Source organism: Osmia lignaria, chromosome 6, assembly GCF_051020975.1.
Source record: "Osmia lignaria lignaria isolate PbOS001 chromosome 6, iyOsmLign1, whole genome shotgun sequence".
Lineage (NCBI taxonomy): Eukaryota > Metazoa > Arthropoda > Insecta > Hymenoptera > Megachilidae > Osmia > Osmia lignaria.
This window is the reverse complement of record NC_135037.1, coordinates 10,535,827-10,559,381: the sequence shown is the minus strand read 5'-3', so window position 1 is coordinate 10,559,381 and position 23,555 is coordinate 10,535,827. Positions and strand designations below refer to the sequence as shown.

At 43.7% G+C, this 23,555-nt stretch overlaps 1 protein-coding gene and 1 long non-coding RNA gene across 3 annotated transcripts in view; both read right to left on the bottom strand.

Moving 5' to 3' along the window:
* The window catches only part of LOC117607731 (uncharacterized), a 37,079-nt gene extending 14,036 nt beyond the window's left edge, over nt 1-23,043 (bottom strand). The window contains exon 1 of the long non-coding RNA XR_004582220.2: nt 120-23,043. This is a non-coding gene — a long non-coding RNA (uncharacterized LOC117607731). The remainder of the gene's footprint in view (nt 1-119) is intronic.
* The window catches only part of crp (transcription factor cropped), a 72,473-nt gene that overhangs the window by 34,400 nt on the left and 14,518 nt on the right, over nt 1-23,555 (bottom strand). The gene's annotated exons all lie outside the window — the stretch shown is intronic.

Genomic DNA, 23,555 nt, shown 5'->3' with positions numbered 1-23,555 from the left:
CGATGCTTTTACCATTTATTATCATTGTAACATTCGTAGAAGGATGTTTTTATGTTGTAAACTTAATAAGAAGATACGTTTATAATAAATAAAAATGATTATATAATATATAGTGGTACTTTTCATGTCACAAAATCCCAAAATCCCAAAGAATCAAGTTTCCCATGTCCAAAAATCCCCAAGCGTGAATTTATCTGTCGGATCCATGTTCCTGTGTCGAATAAGGCCAATTTGCACTGACCACTTTTCGTTCTCAACGTTTCTTTTTCGTGTATAAAATGATCAGGAAAGGCGCCGCCTTTCTCTGCCTATCCACGGCGTGTTAAGCTCATTAACAAGGGTGTTGTACGGCGTGGCGAGGTGGTGCGATGCTACTTGATTTATTGTCGGTACAACGACTGATACGGAGTTGCAGGCTTTTATCAGGTCGCCTCGTTAACGGCGAAGAAAGCAAAGGGGGCGAAGGATAGAGGAGGTGGAGGAGACAAAAGGCGAATTTCCCACGATCGGTCGACCTAGAGAGGATCCCGCCGGTAGCTACCGGCGCTATTCGTAAAAGCGACAACGCGAATGCTAACGAATCCTGTCGCCGCTCCGCTCCGTAATGCAATCCCGATGCTGACGCAGCAAAGATTGTCATCGCGACATCGTGGCGCCAGAATATCTCCAACAAACGACAATGAATACCGTCGAGAAGCCTCGACGCCGATTTTTTATCGTATTATCCTTCTAATCGCCACGATTAGACTTTAAGTCCATTACTCGGAAACATAGAGTCGGTGAGAATCAGGGGCGTGCGAGTATCCGAGCCTCGAATCGGATCGGGTTGGGAATTTTTTCCAAGGTACCACCCGACCCGACCCGAGACTCGTCCCTAATGAAAATTTCTCTGAAATGTAAAAATTTTTTACACGCGCAGTCTCTAAGCTTCGACAACTAAATTTCAGAAATCTCTGAAGCTGAAAACTATTGGAATTTTCTAAGGTAGAAGATGAAAGAGTTCCAGGAACTCGTAACACGATGCATTCCAAGATTCTACGGGTAGAGAAATTATGCAAACAGTGGTACAGAGGACAGAGGAGATTCTTGTGTATTCTATCCATAGGTTCAGAAACCGCTCGGTGGATCGTTAATGAAATAGAATTTCTAGGAGCGGAATATCATTCGATCGTCACGAGTTTCGTTCAACCGTGGATTACTTGTGGAATGTCCACGGAATCAGGGCACGCTCGGTCCAAAGATGCTGTCCGACGATGCCGAGGTACGTTTTAGAGGAAGCCAGTGGTACCAACCGACACCGTTTCTATCGTTGGATCTGGCAATCCTTGTTTCTCATTTATCCTGGTAGCAACAAATCTTAGACTTGTCACGGAAGTCCCCATTAGGAGCGAACTTGCTAGAGAAGAAAAGTAGGAGATTCTACGGTACACATCAAGCACCGCTTGTGTGGCTAAGAGGAAAAAGTCACCGGTACGACGCACCTGGCGCGTCATCGACTACGAAAGCGCAGATCGTTGCGTAAGGCGAAGCGTTGTAACGAGATCAGCTTGCAACGATTGCGCACCGTCGCCGCAACGGCATCTATGCCTAAGGTAATTGACCCGCAGCACGCGTTACGCAATTCTTAACGAGGTTCCAGGAGACTCCGATTCCACGTACGCGTACCTGGCTCCGCAGTTGACTGCGACGACCACGACCACGACCACGACCACGACGCGGACCACGCAGAGAGGCAAACGAACGTTCTCTCCAGGGTCGTTCGACCGCGTCGATATAGAACTCTGTGTGCGTCGTTAGACGCGGCCAGTAAGTATGCCATCCGGCTGGTTACACGATCGTCCTCGTACCTCTTCTAAGGACGGAACCGGACGCGGACCGGTAGGAAATTCCACCAAGATCGAAGATGAGTTCGATAGATGGCAACCGAAAGGTAGCCGAGACGCGGAGAAATCGCGCGGCTCCTTCGAAATGACGGGAAATAAACTTTGCTTGCGGCGGAATGGAATTTATGAGCGCTGAAAGAAACGTCGTCGAAGATGCTGAAGGGAATGACTCTCGCCAATAGCATTACATTTATTACCTCGGATGAACTTTATTTTGGGGCGCACAGAATAATTATTGTCCTTCTTATATCATCTAATAGTATTTGACGAGATAAATTCAAGAATACAAGTTTTAACTTTAGATATTCATCCGTTTAAAAGTTATTTTTGAGGTTAGTTTGACGCCATATTGGTTTCTACCCATAATTCCTCGAGATCAATAAGAGAAGTCAATAATTTATAATGAAATTATAAACTCTTTATAATGGACTAGATTGCTAAATGACTCAAGGTTTCCTTCGGTTTCTAGAATTCTTTTAAAAAGCAACAGCGATAGCGAATGAATCATTGTTTACCGGTGAAACATCTGTACAAGTTCGATATGCGAGTCACGACGGATGTCTCAAAGATGACGCGTAATCTTTCAAAGAGACCGAAACGACCTAGGAGAAATATAAATCGAGATTTCAGGTGTATACAGATATACACGTAATACCGTCTTACTAATATACCCCGGGCTCGTTTTCGCCCAGGGCAGATCCACCGAATTTCTCTATCCCGCGTGTCCTTTTTTAGCCCTCCTATAGAGGCGCCGAAGGGCACGTTCCTCGACGCGCTACGTGAGAAGCTACGGCTGATGATGGCCCGAGACGTGACTACGTTCGCCGTTTCTTTGCCAGTTTTATCGGCTTCGTGTCCCCCCCTCCCCCGAGAAAATACGACAATCGTGGATCTCGATCGACTACACTGATTTCTCCGATCACGAATTACTTTATTTCCGTCTCTACCGTGCAACTTTAATTGATTTCTCGGAAGAATCTTTGAAATTCATCGGGGTATCGCTGAATTTGGAGCACGTTTATGAATACATTCCTGTTAAGCTTTCTCCGAGCAGCAGAACTAACCGTGGAACGAAAGAAAACAAGGTGAGAAAAAGGTGAGCTACGAAATAGAAAGCAACGAAACGTTCTCGTCTCCTAAGATATGCAAAAACGCTTAAAAATCATTCACCCTTCCGAAAGTAGCTCTCAAGTACACTCGATCGCGGTGGCAATTAGCCGAAAAAGAAAACGGAGAGACGGAGATGCAAGAAGGAGATGGATAACAGAGGAAGGAGCGGAGTTAGAAGTCACGGGTCGTAGTTCCGCCAAGTTGAAAGCTGATGACAAGTTTCCAAATGACGAGCGCACAATGCCGCGGAGACTGTCCTTCCTAGAGGAGATGAGTTCTTGATTGCGCCGACGTCGGTGCAGATGCAATGTCAAGGCATCGCAGAGACGCCGGAATTGCTTTGTACTCAATTTTTCCTCGCGACAAAGTGAAGATGTTTAAATAATTTAACGTGAAAAATTCAGAAACTCAGCCTAACGCGGCGATATTTCAAAGAGGAGAGTCACAAGCGTTCGGTCATCAAAGGGTGGCTCAAAAGAAAGCCAAGATTCGGTGGGACGATGGGGGGATGGGAAGAAAAACAATAATAACGCGATCCTCGGCGTACTGTAAATACTTGAAAGGGGGGAAAAGCGGAATAAAACAATAACGGGACAATTGGTCCACTTTGGTGCAAGTTTCCGCGGCGGAATAAAAGGTAAAAAGGGGTGCGAGCGGAGCTTCCATCCGGAGAGGACAGCGGTAGAGGTGGGGTGGAGAGGGTTGGAGGGATGGAGAGAAAGAGAGCAACGAAGGAAGGAAGGAGGGTGGAAAGGGGCTAGAGGGGTTGTCTTGAGGCCGACGCCCAGATCGATGCTCCCGTCTGAGGTTCCTGTAGGCGGAGGCTGTTGCAGAATTCCCTACCGTAAGGACCTCCGCGCTCCTTGTCGCCTGCACTTCCTACCCGTTATTTTCCTACCGAGTGGAGGGCCTTAAAACCTTCCAAACAATCTCCTCCTTCTTCCTATCCGCGAACTTTGCCCTCTCGATGGGGATCAAGTTCACTTCCGGCTAAATACTCTACTCGACCTCGTGCCACTCTACACGCCTTATAATTGACCCTTTCCTACCGAGTATATTTCTTATTTCTTTTTTTCCATTTCTCTTTTTCTAACCCTTCGAATGCGTCATTGTCGAGTCGATCGCCAGCGTATAGGCGCTATAATTTTCTGCGATGACGGTAATCCTTCCGAACGAGTGATTCATGAATGTTTCATCGTACGGCGTTAGGGTAAGCCGAGGTATTCCGAGAAAATCCAGTGGGAAGCACGAAACGCATCGTGTGTCCAGGAACGAGAAAAGAGGGAGCTCCACATTTCGCCGGACGATCCATCGAGCTATTCAGCCGAAGGGCTCCCATTGTACGGCATTACTGCCCTCCAGGGGAGAAGTCCAGCCAGTCTTAAGGGCACATGTGACAAATGCCTTTATTCGTTTCGCTCGCACCCTTCCACGTAGAAGGCACGTATACGCACTCTGCGAAAAGCATTCTTCTGCTCATCGTTGCTACAACTCGAGCACGTCCCATTACCAGGCTGGAAAATGTCAATAACCTTCGGCTCCTCGCGATAAACCTCCCCCGCGTACCTCCTGTTCTGAATTATCCCTTTCGCTAATTCCCTGTTTTACGGGGAATTATCGAGCACGCAACTGTAGTTTTCAAGTAATCGTGAAAAATATTCTTGACCGTCCGACTGTGCTCTCCTTTTCTAAGACGCGCGTACGCGGGGATGCTTTTCTTGTGTAACGGATTTAAAGGATCCGAACGATGGTGCAACACTGATTTACGATCGCTGGCGTTCAGCGATAACATACTGCAGACGTAATTCATTGTAGCGGCTGAGTTACGTAAGCGCGTTCTGTGAATGAATCAGAAGTTACGTTTGCGCCGCGGCTTTATCTAAGCTGCCGCCTCGGTTCTTTTGCAACCGGTACGAGTACTTCTTTTTCCCCTCTGCTCGCATTTTTCTTCTACGAGAACACCGCCGTTACTCACCGTCCGCGTAATCGTTACAGGATATAACGTAACGAACAAGTCTTGACCACCTCTCGGTCCTAACGCTATCGAATTTGCACTACTTTCGAAAATGTCGAAATTTTCAAAAGATTCATATTTCACTACCATGTGTAGTATGGAAAAAGCACGGTGAGTTTCTTTCATACTGGCTTGCTTTTCTGATGACAGTAGTAGTAGCCTTGAGTAGAGGGGCAAGAAGTGGGAAAGGGAGGAAAGCGAGCGGAGTCGAGCGGAATCGAGCAGAGCAAGCAAGCAGGCGTTACAAGCAACGATGAAGAGGCGGCAGAGTTGCGTAGCGTGTATCTATGTTTAGACGGCCGAGTACGTCACATCCGGTAGTCTGCGCTCCCCTTGGATCGTTCCCTCACTCTTTCGCCTTCCATCTTTTTCTCCTTGCACTTTATTATGCTCCTTCGTCGGCCTCTTTTTTCCGTCCTGGCTGGTTTACGCATTGTCACGTGTCCGTGACTCGTTACAACGAACTTTCAGCTTCCAACCACTACCGACTCCAACAATTATCCGTCGTAGTAGCCATCCGAAAATATAGTATATCGAATGCTATATTATAGCGTGTCCGGGGCAGAATACAATCTTGGAACACTGTAATTGTGTTTACAGGAAATCCTCCACGGACATGACCTACGCTAAATTGCGATCGCAACCTTCGCACCGACACGCTTATAATTATTGATTGATTTGTTTTTTAACCCCAAGGCTGACCACCTCGGGTTTTTTCCATGAACATATAACCGTCATGGGGTACCATCTTTAATACGCGTATTAACCTTGGCACGATTCAGTCTATTCATTCGGTTACCTTTGTTTCTAAATACAGAAAAAATTAATTTTTACAATATATCAGGGCCGGCTCTACCGAGGGTGCAACACGTGGCGAAATACTACACTATTGTACGGGTAGATAAAATTCTCAAAGACGGCGGACCATGGAGAGAACCCCAATTTTAACTTAATTTCGGATCTCATATTATTTTACATTGTTCTTTTGTTTAAAAATATATTTACTAAATTTTATCATTTTCCATACCTTATAAGACGAAGGACGAACTTATACGCTGACCGTGTTAATGATCGAAGTAAACAAAAGAATTCAGCAACGAATCAGACGTTAATCCCGATAGGCCAATTAAAAAAACACGGCGATCCAATTAAAACGTCAAACAGAATGGGCGTAGGTTTCACGCGCGCCAGGAGAAGGGAGCGTGTACGAGGCCAGCCACACGAGGAACACAGAGGGCAGAGAGAGAGCGAGATAGGGCAACCGGAGTAAAGTTTTCATTAACGAGAAAGTGCTTGGCGCGCGTATCGAGTCAAGCCGACTCGAGTTAAATTGCGTGCACGTTAAGAACTCGCGGCCCTCGTGTGTCGTCGATGCTCACCGCCACTCTCCTCGTCCAACCGACCACGTACGCCACGTTTACGTGTATGCAAGTGTGCCTACGTTTCTACTCATTCTCCGGAGCAACGCCACGCACGAGTACACACGTCGACGTACGATACGCGTTTACGTACGCGCCACGTTGTTCCGATTTATTACGACACACGCGTTTATTCGAATTTATTTAATTTTTCTTAAATGAAATTGTTTCAAATAATATTTACCTCGTTCAGCCTTGAGAACGACACGGCCCGCGTACGTTGCACTCGAGTTGGCTGCGTTCACGTGCGCGTGAATTATGACACGAGACGCGCGCTTTTCAGGTTATGTAAAAGTCACTAGGTTACTAGCCGCCGCTGGAACGAACGCCAATGAAAACAGAAATACTATGATACTACTGTGCGGTGATTAACCTTCTGTCTGGCGACTTTTTTAACTCTAAAATGACGGAGCCCGCTTGAAGTAGATAAATATATTTAAATCATAAGCGAACAAGTTTGCAAAGGTAGCAAACGGAAACAAAATACGTATACAGGATATTCGCGTGGGTTGCAAGATAAGTGGAATCGATCGTTCTCGGACAGCGCGCGTTGCACGTTAGCTACACAATCAATCGATTTTTCTCTTATCGATTCGGTCGTACAGCCTACATGCTTTCTACAGTCCACAATGCAGCACGTTCTACCTTCGCAGATCGGCCAACCTTGCAGCTAAGGAAGTTGAACTCCCCCGTAGCTAGAAAGTTTACTGAACCAAAACTATGTCTGTTGTTAAATTAATTATGAAAATAAAATACCCTGTATACACATTGCTACTTTGTAATATGAAGATTTTAAACACCTACGAATATCCTGATGTTCTTTTTTGGATACAAAACAATTCCGCAATCACTTACGTGCATCTTAAGGTGCATACATCACAAGAAGCAAAGGAAATTTCTTACACGCCCACGCGTTTGCCACAAAGTCTCCTCCTTCGAGCATTGTTGCAATATGAGCCCGAGGCACGATCGCATCTATCATCGCGAACAAATGACCGATGAAAAAATGATGAGTACAGGGGAAACAATGTAACGATCGATATTATCAGGCTGACAGGTCGATTTACCACATTGTTGGGTGGCCCGAGTTCAACCTCGTACCTACTTTTTCTTTCCCCTTAAACTTCGTACATTTAGATAAGTTTTTATAATTTATGTTATAATAAAGAGAAAGGAAATACCTCGGTGTGCTTATTCGTCACTGTAAATTGCAACTGGGCTATTCGTTTCCATTATGAAACAGAAACGTGGTACGAAGAGAGACAGGATTTTATTCCCCACAAAGTAGCGAAATATCAGGCTGACAAATCGCGAGGTGCGCGCGTGCAACTCGATACTATGCCGCTTGCCCGGCTTTTCTTAACAGTAGAAAGCTGCAGTAAACCCACGGCGATCCTCTTACACCGCAAGCAGATTGTTGCGATAAATAATATTTAACGAACTACGATACATAGTTTGTTGGTTTTATGAAACACGCGGAAGAAATACAATGTAGCAGTAAAAAAGAAAATATTTTAGTAATACGAGTAGCGCGTTACTGGGAGGTCAAGACGAGCGTATCTACCGGTACGCACGCGTTGTAAAGAAACGTGGCAGAATTAGTCACGAGCGTGATCGAGTTTCGAGGATGGCAGAAGGGCCGGTCGTGTCAGCGTTTCTTCGCGGCGGGCAGGCGGGCAGGCGGGCGGGCGAGCGGGCGGGCGGGCGAGAGAAGCGGCAGTTTCTACGTCGTCATGAATCGCTCGAGTAGAACGCGTCGGTGGTGGCTGGCGGCTGGCTCGGTGGGGCAAGGTGTAGGTCTCGTGACGTAGCAGTACGTATTTCTCTACTACTACGTTGTAACCTCCGTACATTCTCGCCCCTCTGCTCTCGCCCCGGAATCAGATCTGGTTCTCAACCCTCTCGTGTGTAACCGGAATATGAGCAACCACCCCTCCACCATTCTCTGTAGCCAGCCAGCCAGCCAGCCAGCCGGCCAGCCAGCCGCCACCTACTCCGCCTCCTCTTCTTTCTCCTCCACGTTGCACGTCGTAGCCATGGCAATATTGATCGACCGGCTGGCCAGCCAGCCAGCCGGCCAGACTGGCTGGTATGCTCGCTCTACGCTTCCTACGACAGCCAACGGGCTTTCGGGGCCGACGATGCCTTCCTCGAGATCCTTCGATCCGCTCTCCACTATATGTATACGCTACAATGTTACGCAGCTACGTTGTCCTCGCTCCCTCTCTCCAACCCTTCTCCACCCACCTATCTACACCGTTCGCCTCTTTCGCGTGGCTCTCCCTGACTCTACCTCCCGTAATTCCCAATACAGACTAATTTTTCTCAATGAAACGATCCCGATAATAGTTTGTAATTTCTTTCAGCGATCCCGACTCGTCCCGCGACGCGTTATCGACCGTTTTCCCTCGGCCCCCAAGTCACGCCTACTCCCCCCCCCGCTGCCTCGAGCTTTTCAATTTTTCCAATTTTTTTACAATAATCCCGATCGCGCGCTTTCCGCAGCGTTAAATGGAAAACAAATTTCCTACCACTCAATTACACGGTATCTCGATCGGATACAGCAGTTTGCCAACCCGGCAAGCACAATAAAAACAGGCGGATATGCAAACACGATATCGAACCGTGAAATCGAATCGACGCTTAAGCTCGTATTTGCGCTGGATTAGCTCCGGCCATCAAAGATGCAGAACGCGCTCAAAAATCAAATCTCGTTAACGCTTTCCCCACCGCGCTTAAAGTTTCGCGCGCGGAAAACATTGGGACGAATGGAAATGAAATTTGGCGAGTACACGAGAGTGTTAATTGCCGCGGGAGGGGGGGGGATTTATCTTGAAACTTAGCGAAAGTTATCGTAAGAACCTGTTGCTCGAAATATGTTTTACCCCGGCTCGCATCGAAAGGTCCTGGATGCAACGATGCGAAAGCTATTGCACTTCGCCAGCGCATAAATTACCCGCAACCCTTTGGGTACAAAGCGCGTTACTAAAGACGCAGAAAAAGAATTATCGCGACGGGGAAATGAATAATTGCGTCGAACTTTAATCGATCTTCAACTGCGCGCCAAACGTATTCTTGCGTACAAAATTCGAATTAATATTATCAACTCTTCCACTTGAAATGGTGATTCAACTCAAAACTGATACCAGTTGGTAGTTGACTGAAGTTAAAATCAATAGGTATATTAACAGTAGAATTACCAAATGGGTCAAAATTATAGATTCCCTGTTTCATAAAAAAAAGAATCATATTTTTCTTTTAAAATGGCTTCTCAAGAACCGTTAAAATTTTCGCGGTTAATACGCGGAAAGTAATGGCATCCCGCGTAAACACACGTCCGGGCAAGTGGTTTGTCGCGATACGTAGGACTTGTGACTTGCGGTATGCTGGACAGCGGTTTGCTCGTACATTTGATACCGTGTTTTCCACCAAGCGTAGAAATCTTAATCGTAAAAAATAAAGATTTTTCTTTTTTTTTAATTCCAATCTACTCAACTTAGATATTTTAACAAGTAACAAGTAATATTTGTTAAATTTTCCAACGAAAGTTAAATATTAATTTTGATCACGATCCAATTATTACTTTTTGTTTCTTCGAATAAAATTGATCGAGTTGCGCCACACGCGTTCCTGCTGGATATCCTCCTTTATCACGATCCTCTGCGGGCAATAACGGTATCCGATTAAACGCGATTTACAAGTGAAACGACAAGAGTTGAAATGCCTTTGAAACGCGAGCGCAAGAAAATCACGGCAGATAGAGAGAGTGAGAGAGAAAGGGGTAGGGAAGCTGTCAGCGAACCACTTCCGCCCATTATTTTATCGAAGGGCGGAGAGAAGATCGCGACGAACCGATGGCCGGCAGCAGAGAAAACAGGAATATAAAGGAGACAAGGGGAGAAAAGAGGCTGCTTTTAGCGAGGAAGCGTCGAGTAACCGGCTTGGAACTGTCGTTGCAAAGTACACTTTGAATATTGGGCCTGGACCGAGGGTAGTGTGAGGCGGGGATGGGAGACGCTCGACAGACTGCAACTTTAGGTTAGGTCGCTTCAAACATCTAGATGAAGATCCCCTTTGACTCGATATCTTGATGAGATGAGCCGTCGACGAGGACTTTATGCCGACAGATTTTAAAACTCTCCAGGGAAAAACCGGATTACCGCTTTGCTTTCTTTCCTTTCGCTTCTCGTTTTTTCTTTCCCTTTTCATACACTTCGTATTGTTGTACTTTCATTTTGATAAAAATTATCGGACAGATCGTGGCTGTCGGTTAATCGTGACGATGGTTATAACAGTATCGACGATAAGATCGTTTGGTTCGCGCCCGATTACCCGCGCTACGTTCCCGCGGATTATCTAACAAAAGGAGCCCAGAGAAGTAACGCTTCCACTGACTATCAATTGTATCTCTATCGGAATCCCGGAAGTTGGCTCCAATATCGATGTTCCTTAGATCATCGCTCTATTCTTCGCGGCGTGGCACGGCGTTTACATCTGCGCAGCATTCGGAAGGGAATGATTGAACGAACGGGTCAACGTAAATGCCAAGCTGCCAAGGCTACAAATAATACCACGTGGAACGCGAGCTTAGCGACAACGGGTTATACCTTACAACTCGCACTCTGATTTTCCTTTTAAACTCTAACATATTGAATAAGATGAATATAATTTTAAAAAATATTGCAAATAGTTGCAAGTACTTTTTGTTTTATATTAAAACTAAAGCAGAACTGATCTAAAATTCAGGTTGAATTTCATTATTTTTATTTACGAGTTCATTTGATTAAATAAAAGTTTGAAAAAAAGAAAATTGTATCTCGCCGAAACATTCGTCACGTTAAAGGCCTTATTAGACCCACAACAAAATTCCCAACCTCTGTATCAAATTTTCTTATCTCCTAACATTCCAAAGTCTTCGCCTATGTAACCTCTACCTGCCCGTAAGAATTCCGTGCCTAAGGCGTGTGTCTGCTCTTTGCATCTTAACTGCCATAATAGGTTAAATACCTGGGGGGTCATCGATGATCGGCGTTATTGAAATCGACGGAACTGATTCTCATTGCTCAGTGGTAATATCGTAACGGTGAATGGTAATAAATTCATGACGCGTTCGATATCGCCGTGACAATGGTAAAGATTAATATTGTTGAATGAACAATGGCTCGCGTCGGTGACGAAGAAATTCACGTTAGAACGAGGCAATTTCCTTGGAACAACGCGCTATGGTTTACAGTGTCTGGAACGGAATCCTTGGATTCCCGAGTTCCGCAAATTACCGGAAGATGCGTGGCAGACGGTCGGACGAGCAGAAGAAGGATAAGAAGAAAGGGAAGACGAGCAAAGTCAATCCGTTGTATAGGAAGCAGAAGAAAGAAGGTGTTGCCGCAAGAAGGCATTATTAACCGTCTCGTTGAACAAAAAGGAAACAATAATTCTACCATGCTGCTGGCACTGCAGCGGCCCTGTATACATTTAAATGTACTTTGGATAATTAAGAATAATTGAAAAAAATATTTAAACAACGAAGAGTAAGTAGAAGCGTTTAAAGGGGGAGTCGAGTGCAGATGTCGTTCTACTCTCCCCGTAAGTGATCGACCTCGATTAATTAGCGGTCCAATTAACGCGACACGCGATCTAATCGCGCGTCGATACATTATTTATCCTTCAAGCGCTAATTGGCCAGCGACTAGGGTGTTCCTCCTGGCTATTGCACGATCCGTTTTTCACATTTTCGGTCCTCTATGTTTCTCTCATTATCACTTATCCTTCAGAACAAATTTATCATTAATTTTAATTAAATTCGAGTACCCGAAATTTTCGAGTTCTCGCACACCTCTACTAAATAACTTAATTCCAAAAAGGAGGCAGAGACATTTCTCTTCAGCCTACGACAAAAGTCGAACGTGATTGCACAAGAAATTACAAGTGGCCAGTTTCGACAAAGAAAACCGTCAAGAGCAAAGAATCCATGGAATCCGTGAAATTTAGCGCGGACGTTAAACGGTAAAACGTGTTTTCCTCGGACCGGTGGACCTCTCCCCCTTTTTTTCCCCCCGTTTTTCACCGCTGTTTTTCCTTTTCAACGACCGTTCACAGCTATATTTGTGGTGAAAGACAGGCTCGAACGTTTCCAGGAACGCGTGTGTCGGTACAGTTACACCGAGCGAGTAGTTCGGTGGGTGTAAACGAACGAGGGAACGAAAAATCAAGCGATCTCGATCCCGCGATGGGCCCACACGTCCACGGGCACCGAGTTAAAAGACTTTTAAGCTTGTCCCGTGCTGATTTACGGCGCTCGTTTAAAGCCCACGACGAGCAGGATGCGATCGTGGTTCTCTCGTCGCGAAGGCGGCGATCCTACCTCCTTCGAAAACGCTCACCGGTTGAATTGCTTAATAAAACACACCTCTCTCCGAGGGGTTTCGAACTTTTCACACGCCGTTTCCTTCTTCGGCTTTTTTTCCCCCCTCCGCGAAGCTGTAAAACGTTTCGCGCGATTCGTCTCGCGAGTCGATTCAAACTTGTACTCTTAAAGAATTCGCGAAGGAATTCGTCTGGAACACGTCGTGTTCTCTTTGCGCGAGAGATAAGAAACGTTGCCTGGTGAATTCTTTTTATTCGCGAGAGATCTTGTTTGCAAAGGACGTTGATAGGTGTTGCCAGTTTTTCGTCTACTAACGGAAGAATACTTTATCGGCTTTTCGTTCCGCTCTATCAAAAGGTACCGTTTTTTATATTTTTAAAAATTTCATTTTTCTTGTAATAATGTATCTGAATTTCTTGTTAACCCGTTAACACGCGGACGGCGGATCCTGGAAATTCTCCACCAGAATTTCCGTTTTCTATTACCTATTCATCTTAGTAACGTATTAATATTTTTAATTCCCAGGAATTAACGGGTTAATAATAAGCGTAGTTCTATTGTAGAATCTGGTCGGAAAGTATATGACCGGAAAAACGTAGAATGAAGTCATCGTCTGACGCGGTTAGCCTAACCGATTCACGCACACACGCGCCAGGTGCGTCCGCAGCCAGGCACGAGTACGCGGGCGGCAACAGAAATGCCGTCCACCAGCAGGCAGGCATCATCATCATCACGGTCCGTGGTTGTCCGTGTACGCGCGTCGTACAACGAAGAAATACGCGAGGGGAACACGCACACAAGCGCGGGGCACAGCTCGAAGCGCGGAGGCGCAGTCACAACTACGCACACCCACTCGAACTGCATTCATTCATAAAAGTAGCGAGCAGAAACCGTGTGTGCCGCGCCCAGCTAGCCTCCGGCTCGCCTTTTACGAACAGAATGCACTCTTTCTCTTGGTCATTCCACGCCGAGTGTCCTTATCATACAATTCCTACCATTTGCGTCTAGCTTCATGGAACTGACGACTTTTCGACTAGAGAAAATTGTAAAGCCCATTTACCTTGGTTGAGCAACGGACTATGCTGCCCTCGAAATTTCGGGTATCTTATTTCTCGGATACCTGCATACCCCTAGAAATAAGACTTCCTAGCCGAAGAAGGTAAATAGACACCGTTACCACAGCACTTTAGTACAGTCGTAATAACGCCATCACCGCAGTAGAAACGTATAACACGCAGAAATAATAGAAAAACTTAACTTCTTGCAATTTAATACTCTGAACGGTTGAATCACACGATAAAACGACGGAGAAGCTGTTCGGGTATCGAGTTATCGGGCTGCAGGAAAAATAAGAGGTAATAGCAAATCGAGACAGCTGGGTATCTCGTCCAGGACCAAGTCTCGTCCTGGTTCTGATCGGTTCGGCCGCGCTCAAGGCCGTATAAAAAGCCGAGGCACGCCGCAAATGCAACCGCAACGGCACCCACCGAGATATAAAGCGATAAGAGGAAACCGACGAGACGACTGCACCGTTTTCCTTCTTCTACTCTGGTCGCGGTCGCTTCGTCTCGATCGGGAATGAAAACGACCGACCGATCCGGCTGGCTTTCAAGCCTCCGGCAGAAAAATACCGTGGTAAGAGAGACGCGAGAACCGCTGTGGCCCATTGGCCAGAAATCTTACACGAAAAACCAGTTTTGCAAAACTGCACCGGGCAACCTCGTTATCTGAACTCGAGCACGACCGGACGACGCGGTTTCCTCCCCTCCCCATCGCGCCGCAGAACAGACCAGACCAGACCAAACCCGACCAGACCGTCCAACCGGTTTCGTTCATGCACGCCTCCTTGGTATTTTAACTTCCTCCGCTTCTTCTTTCATCTACCCTTTCTCTACGCTTGCAGCACATTTTTCCCGGCTCCCAGCCCCCTAATGCGCCTATTAAATTCCACCGAATTGCGGTGCTAAATATTGCCCTGGTTAACGACGCGAGCCCTCCTAACACGCTGCCACGATACTTTACGATCAATTTCAACATTTTTCCTTTTTTATCCCATAGTGTCATAATTGCTTAAGAATTCAGAGGTATGTCGTTGAATTTATAAGACAAACGATTCGTTCGGAAACAAATATTTCTGATTTTAACAAGTCGATATCAATTTACGTTGAACCGCTTTGTTCGACGGTACAAAGGACCGATCGAACGCGACTTCCGGGAATAGCGTAATTATGCAAAGTTCTGCCAGGCTAACGCCGATCCCATTTATTTTTATATTCATGCATCCCAATTTACGGTTACGAGGTACGGGATAATGTCGCGGTTCGCCGGTGATCATCATGGTAATTTTCAACGAGCAACGAACAAGAAGGTACAAGTCCATTACTATGGATGATACCTCGAAAAAAATAGAAATTCGACAGACGAGGGTAAGAAAAATTTCCAAAGTGGTGCGAAAAGCAGTATCCGAGGGACGGATAAGAATAACAGTGAATACGGTGGAGGCCATGCAACACATTAAGCGGTCTGAAGTGGAAAAGAAGAAAAAAGAAGGAAGGGAGTGGATGATGCGGTGGAACAAGGGGAGAGAGAGAGAGAGAGAAACGAGTATAGAAAGGAGAGCGGTCAGTTGGAAGGAGAGAGGAAGTTCAGTTGGCCGGTAAGGTTGAGGTTGGGATTAAGTAAGGTTAGGTTGGCAACGTGGTAGACGACTGCAGCCTGAAAATAGCACGGCACTCACTGTCTGGCTATGTGGCGTCTGTACTCCCGCCAGTCGGTCCGTCCGTTTATCCGTTTGTCAGTCCGTCCTTTCTCATTCGTCTATCCGTCGATCTGAAACCGTATACACACGCCACCCAATCGCATCGAGCCGGTCTTCTACGCTTTATTCTGGTCGACGCGCCGCTAGCGTGCTCGCTTTTCCCGGCCCGCGTCTCGACGCTTCGCGCCGTCGACCACCACCTCCTCCTCCACCTACACCCTACAACTTAACCCTCCCGCCGTTCTCTTATAATAATCCTCTCTTCAGTCACGACCTATGACCAGTGTGCGCATGCCACCAGCGTTCTGTACGAACCGCGAAATATTTCTACATTTTCTCGCGGTCTTTGTGAAACGCAACGCCTGCACCGACACCGTGCGCTCCCATCGCGACTGCTGCTAACGTTCCGGACACCCGAGAACCGACTAGACGCAGACACGCTGCGGTCAACCGATCGTCTACGTGAAAAACGCATGTGAAACACACCGGCCGGAGGAAATATGTCGGCGGACAAATTTTTCTGTCGCGCACGCGTTTCACGGTACAGTGATCTCGCCGAACGAACTGTGACGAAACGTTCACGCGATATCGCGGGCGGATACGTTTTTTCGAGCTTCACAGAATTATTAGGTATACGAATTAATTCGGCTTACTTTATCGCTAGTAATTAATCCTAGGACGAGGATTTTTAATAAATTTTTTATAAAAAAGTACCGAATTAATTTGTATACGCAACATTTTATTAATGTTAAATGTTTTTATTTGTTTTAATTGATTAATAAATGAAATTGAATGAACTATCATCTGTGTGTAATATAAATTAATTAAATCATTATTAATGGGTGATTCAATTGCGGTATCCAAGAGAGTTTATTCAAGAGCTGTTCAAGAACGTTCGCATGAATGGACGAAGATATTAATCGCGCTAGAGGTCAATCATTTTTCCATTGACTAGAAAACAACAAAAGTCGGTTATTGGAACGTTAATAGGAGATAACCCTGCCCTCATTCATGAGAATATCCAGTTACGTATCAAGCGATTAAACAACTGAATGAATCTATCCACTGATTTCTATCTGTCCGGTAATAAATTTAATTTTTTCCATTACAGTAATACGAATCGTTATTATTTTCTTTTCCAATCATTGCTCGATCAACTTTCTATCGGTAAAAGTTATTGCGAAAATAAAACGAACCTTTATTACAAACATTCGATAGAATCTAATATCTACGGAGGCACGAAAAAAATTGGAAAAATTTTTCCATCGAAATTGATATCGGATCGAGTATCGAGCGTCGAACGACGATTCGGTTAACTGATCTTTTAATCAGAACTGAACTGTACCGCGTTCGTTTCCTTTTATTTTTTCGTCCTGTTACAAAAGGGATCAAATTGATTTTCAGTATTCCTCTATTCAGAGCGTTGTTTTAATGGCGCCGTGAACGACGTACGGTAGAAAACAATCTTGCCGGCACGGATGGCTCGTAAAACTTGTACTTGACCCTATTTTCGCCACGGTAACTACTGTTGATGTTACTGCCGTGGACTCTGTACGACTGGTCGCCGACACGAGCGGCAATAAACAAGGGTGACTGACTGTACAATCAGAGTCGAAGGGGGATCATTTATCGCGCCACCAATGCCGTAGATTATAATCCAATTTTATCGTCTTTTAAGCACCGCGTCGAATCGAGACGCGTAATTGGAAATTATCCCGCAGCGTGAAACTGGATTTTCCAATCGCGATTCCCGGTATTTTATATGAGACACTTTCAACCAAACAGATGCAAATGACATTTGCATTTATTATCGTTCATATTTACAATATTATATTTAGCCATTTAATTACCCTAACTAGCTTGCCCTAATTAAAGGAATCAATCGATTGAACATTTTCACACGATCGAGGGAAAGCTAAGGATATTCGATTCTGATCGAACTAAAAAATCGATACAACCACGTACGTCATCGTGAGAATGTTCCTTCCATTCTCGGGTTCAAACCTGATCCGAGAGAAAGCTGGTTTGAAAATGCGATACCGGCCGACAGCAACCGTAAATGACTGAATCAACCGATGACTCGATGCAAGAATATAGTAATTAATAATCTTACTGAACCGATGGTCAATTTTTAATACTTCGGAATACGTCCTGTTTGGACGTGACAAATTTTCCTCGGTATACGACATGAATTTTTTCTGTGAATTTTGCGTCATTTTTAAATAATAATCAATTATATTCACAGTTGATGTCCAAACATCAGGAACGGATTAAAGTCCTATACCGAGGTACCACTGTATTTACAGTGTGATCGCATTATTTTAACCCCGTAAAGACCAAGTTCTCAGGGTTAACGGGCAACGTATGAAAATATTCATATCGAGTTAGAAAAATGAAAGAGAAAAATGTATGAATTTATTCTTCGGCTCGAAAGTGTTTCATTCATGGTTGGTGCAGTGCGAATACACGGTACACGTTACGAATACACAACACGAGAGGCGAGATGTTATCGGATCGTCGGTTGCCGGTTTGGCAGATTAGGATAAGACGTACTACGCACGTAAACGTCACATAATACCACCTTCTTCTTCTTCCTTTTCCGTCCACGTAATCAGCGCGTTTCCTTATTCGTGCTTAGAATCGCTGGGGGAATACAGTTCCAACGAGCTTCATTCACGTTTCCATTTAGTGGCCACTCATAGTACGCTCCGCGTTGTACTATATCCATTACGCTTCATGCCTATGCACTGAATGTTTGCAATGGTAAACAGCGATGGCTACGAACCTGCTTCAATCTTCAACCCACAAATTAATTCCTCCGTGACAGGACTTTTAATTCATAATTTCAAACGTGAAATTTCCATATATTTTCATCTCGTAAAAGTTTAATTATTAGAGATGAGTGAGAGCTAGAAAATTTCTGGTACTCGGACTCGCAATTTGAATCGATATTTTCAAAATCCCTCACGCCCCTATTGATTATTATATTTAGCTCTAAATATACGAAATTTACTTTTCTTCGAAACTGATAACGAGAAAAGTCGAGGACTTCGCTAAAAATGGCCAAGTGCATCGAAATCGTGTTGCGTGTAGATGGCGAACACGATCTCTGGCTGGTAATCAGCTTGCCATTGCGTGAACATGTAACGCAACGTTAATTGCAATTAATAATGTTATGCAATTTACCTACGTCAGTTTCCTCCCTCTCTCTCTCTCTGAAACCGCAACGAGGTTGACCCTTTTACTGCAAAGGGCAGCGGTGTAACACGACAAAGAATCATCTGTTGCTTCTATTTTTTTTTTCTCTCTTGGTAATTGTGTCGCGCTAATTGCCCGTTCATCGATTATAAATTGCTTCTGCGTTCGGAACGAGCGGCACAGGTTCGTTCACCTCGGACTGTCCGGGATATATAAACTTTCTCGCGACATAGCTCGACTGTACCGCGAAATTCAGTGCACGTACATTCGGCTTAAGGTGCTAAAAACACTTGATTATGAAATTATTTGGTAAATGAGTCAAATTGACTCGCTCCGGTAATCTAGTGTTAATAAAGATATGTTATTTAAAAAGAAGACATTAGAAACGAATTGTCGGTACGAGACTCGACGTTTCCAGGGTTAACTGCGTATAATGAATGACTGATCTATAAATCGAAGAGTTCCGAAGGCGAAGCCTCGTAACTTAATAACCCCTGGCATTGAGAACGACGTTTGAACAATTATTTTGGTCGTCGAGCAGCAAACGAGCTATTTGTAAACAGAATGTTTGTCAACAAGCAGATCGGTTCATTATGCCCTCTGCTACGTTTGCCAAGCGAATAAGTTCGCGATCGTTCAACCCGACCTCCTTTTCCTTTTCTTTTTTTTTTTTCCAAGAACCACCTTTACACGGGTCTCGATCATCGACCAAGAAGAATAATCGCGTTATTCATAGATCTAAATACCTCGAAGGCTAGCGATGGTCGTAAAATGACTAATTAACATTTGAAAATTTGATAATCAAGGATACACGACATCGGAAATTAATTTTCAATTTCTGTGGCTGCAGAGCAAGATTTTTAATACAGATTAGATAAACGTGAACGAAGGGAAATAATGGAAATTCAGCGCGGTTAAAACGAGACACATCGAAGGGGGTGAAAGAAGGAGGACGGTAAAAAGAAAACACACCAAGTAGGCGATACTCTCGATCCATTTGACCGAGTTTTTCTTACGTCGCTTGCCTTTTTGCCCGATCTCCCACTCGTGCCACGTACCCGCCTTACGAGATCGTTGACCGAATGACACGCTCACCGCTGCTACTTATCTGTTTAACCCTTTCGCTACGATCCGTCTTTTCAGCGGGTCGCAAGTGTTTTTCAATATTCATTGCCATTGGACGAGGACCAGGTTGTCGAACTTATTTACGTCCATTTCGTGTACGTGCGTTTTGTCAGTCGCGGCTGCTCTGATAAAAGACGCAGCAAACGAAAGTCACGTATCTCTGATTTTAACGTTATGCAATGCATCGCTTTGTAAATAAATCGTCTTTGCGCGTCGAGAAAAGCGTTGAGAAACACTGACGTAAACTATATTTCCCTTTTGTAAAAGATTCTAAAACACACGTTCTATGATCGAGACTTTAATTGTATCCACTGTGGCGAACACCTTAACAACCCGTAACACCGTCTTTGTGTAATCATGAGAAACAATTATACGAGATAGTCGAATAAATAAGCGAATGCAATAGGCGCCATCGTTACGTAGAACGCGTCGAGTACATAATGAAAATTATAGGTGACTAATGAACAGAAACGTGTAATTCCGAGAACGATAAGCATGATCGATCAGCCGTTACGTCATATTTTAATTTATCAATCTATAACATCTCGACGATGATCTTCGGATAAATCGAAACCGAATACAGTAAACGCTCGTTAATTCCTCGTTATATGATTACATGTAAAAAAAAAAATAAATAGCACCAGAGAAACGAATGAACTATGAAGAAAACACTTATGCCAGTGACGCTCGATAATTTCCTGTTCAACTCTAGAATCCGAAATGCGGGGAATTATCGAACGCTTACTGTACCTCGTTACCGTACGATTTATTCGATATTCTGAATACAATTACCGAGGAATGTATTGCGCAAATGGTAGAAGAAAGCCAATGAAAATCTTGTCGGTTTATAAGGCCGTGAAAATGCAGGTGCAACGGTCGTTACGTACAATGGTGTCATTACAGTAACTTATTACCGACAAATGACACTAGAATCACCAGTCACGTTCTATAAATACGCACGATGACTCCTGACACCAAGGTGTGTCTAGGGACAGGTCGCCGAGTGAAAGACCTACTGTTGTAGAACAATATCGAACAACCTACATTCTATGTTTGTTTATTACTCTAACGTGCCTAATTTTATTATTACTCTAACGTGGAAGGTTTTACTTTAATTTAATTGATGCGGCGGAGTCTTTTGGAAATTAACGGATAAATTATGGTAGAAAAATCTATGGTAATTTATGGGTCACGGTTATGGCGATAATCTACATTGATGCGCACCCACGACGCGTTTCAAAGGTTAATTATACTTCGTACCTAGACGGTATTATGAAAATACAAGTTGATAATTACCAATGGGAGAAGTTAATCACGATGATCACGTCAATTTTATAATTAACTGTAATTTCATCCAACATCGCGCTAAAATAGTCCTATCGTACCCGATACACGGTTATCGTCAGATACTTGCATTGAGAGAGACGCGGGTATGCGTTTCTCACGTTTCTATCATACCTTCGCCGTATAATTCGATTCTGTGTTATTTTAATAATTAGCACGTCGTGTGTTTCTTACTAACGACCGATTCGCACATCTACGAGTCATTATCGGATGTAAATAAAAAGGGTACATTTTTGCACCATGAAATTATCATGAATGTGGCAAAGGATTATTTCAATATTCGTTGAATTTCATATTTGAATTGATTATACATATACTAAATTTTATAATATTTATTAAATAAAAATTATATTATTCTGTTTCTAAATTAATTTTAATATCAATATCGTTGAAATTAAGATTTTTAGAACTTCTGCTTTCCCTAGGAAAACCTGATTCGATCGCGATCATCAACCTCAATGGTAGGTTGATTGAACCTTAACACCAGATGATAAGGACGATGAAGATGCGCTAACGGTATAATTAAGTCATCCGCAGAAATGAATTAACGCCGCGATTGCATTATAATAGTGATTCTCAAGTATCCCCGGCCTTGCTGTTTAGAAGCGTGTCGTTGGTAGGAATATGCACGCGCTTCGTCACCTAGGAATGCAGAAGGTAACCGGAAGCCAGCGGTGTCTCGTATAACGGGCTGCGTTCTAACTTTGCCGACATCAGCGCAGAAATACCCGGTATACTTTCATTTTTGTCAAATAACATAATATTTCAGCGGAAAAAATGCGTTACCTAACAGTAAACCTGGTTAATCGAAACACAAACCTATAAATGTGGTATTATGGGCTCCTCTTGGTAATTTTCATATTATAATAAAGGCATCAGGCTCTGAAATTCAAATAAGTTTTTTTTTCTTTTACTTTCACCTTTTATCATAGATAATCTACACTGACGTAACTAGATAAGGGGCAAGGTAAGACTGGAGCGGGCCCCTCATAATTTTATAATTATAAGATTCTAAAATTTAAAAATTCCAAAATGTAAAAATTCAAAAACTTCTAAATTTTAGATTTTCAGAATTGTAAAATTCTTAAATTTCTAGGGGACCTGATTCATCTCAGAAAAAAATCCTAGTTACATCAATGGTAATCTAATTAGATCATCTACATTTCACCCAAACTTTAAAGCAGTTTAAATTATGAATCTAATTTGAGAAAGGAATATAAAATCAGGAGACCATATTACACATCCTCTCTATTAAAATGGGATCTTTCTCTTTATCCAAGATTCCGAACCGTTCAGACATACTCGGTAATTAGAAACTGCGAAACGAAATCCAATCTAAGACGAAAGAAAATAATCCGTCAAGCTTGGTCGATGTTTCCCGCAACGCTTCTCGTCGAAGATCTTTACAACTTTCTCTTCTGTCGGTTTCGAGACACCTTGTAGAAAGCAACGGCTGTATCGGCATCGGCGTGCTGCACACGGTATACAGGTATACAGCGAAGCCGAGGAGAGAGACCTTTGTCGGTTGGTCCAACCGGAGAAGGAGGGACCCGAAGGGACTCGGCCCGAGACAAAGGGACGATCAGGGCCCCGAGAGAAGGGAGCGGAGAGCAAAATGACCCAGATGCTCCCAGGCCCATACATTTAGTTTACGTTCGGCACAAAAGCCAGGAACCAATTGGTAAGCAAGTTTGTCCCGAACAATTTTCTCTTTCCTTCTAAATTCAAATATTCTTCTCTCTTTTTTTAAATTATGCAAAATGTTTCTTCAAAGTAAAAGAAAATAAATTTAACAAATTTTAAATTCAAATATTCTTTCTTTTTTAAAATGATTCAAAGCAGTAGAAAATAAATGTAACAAATTCTTTATCTTAATTTTCAATTAGAATGCTAATTAGGCAGAAATTTAATAAAGTCTGTATATTAAAATTTTTAATTAAAATGTTAATTGTGTAGTTACATCTACATCAAAATGAAAATTTTTTTCTTTGAATATAGTAATGAAAAATATATTAATTTTAATTTGAAAACTGATCACGTTGGTGGGATACATTGTAAAATACCGAAACACAATTCCCCTGGTAATCTCTTTTCGAATTTGAAATTTAAAGCGGCATCAAATATTCAGCCGTCGAAGCGTTAATACATGTTATGAATTAACGCGATTTTATTCGCGTTACCTCACGCGCGATTCGAGTTTCGTTAAAAGGCAGACGAGAAAGAGAAAGAGAGGGGATGGGTTTTATTTTTATTTTTGTCTACCGAGCGCTAAATGAAAATGGGTCGAGGCATCTGTGCTCATTTACTCTCCTTCTTATTTCTTTTCCAAAGTGGTACCGGC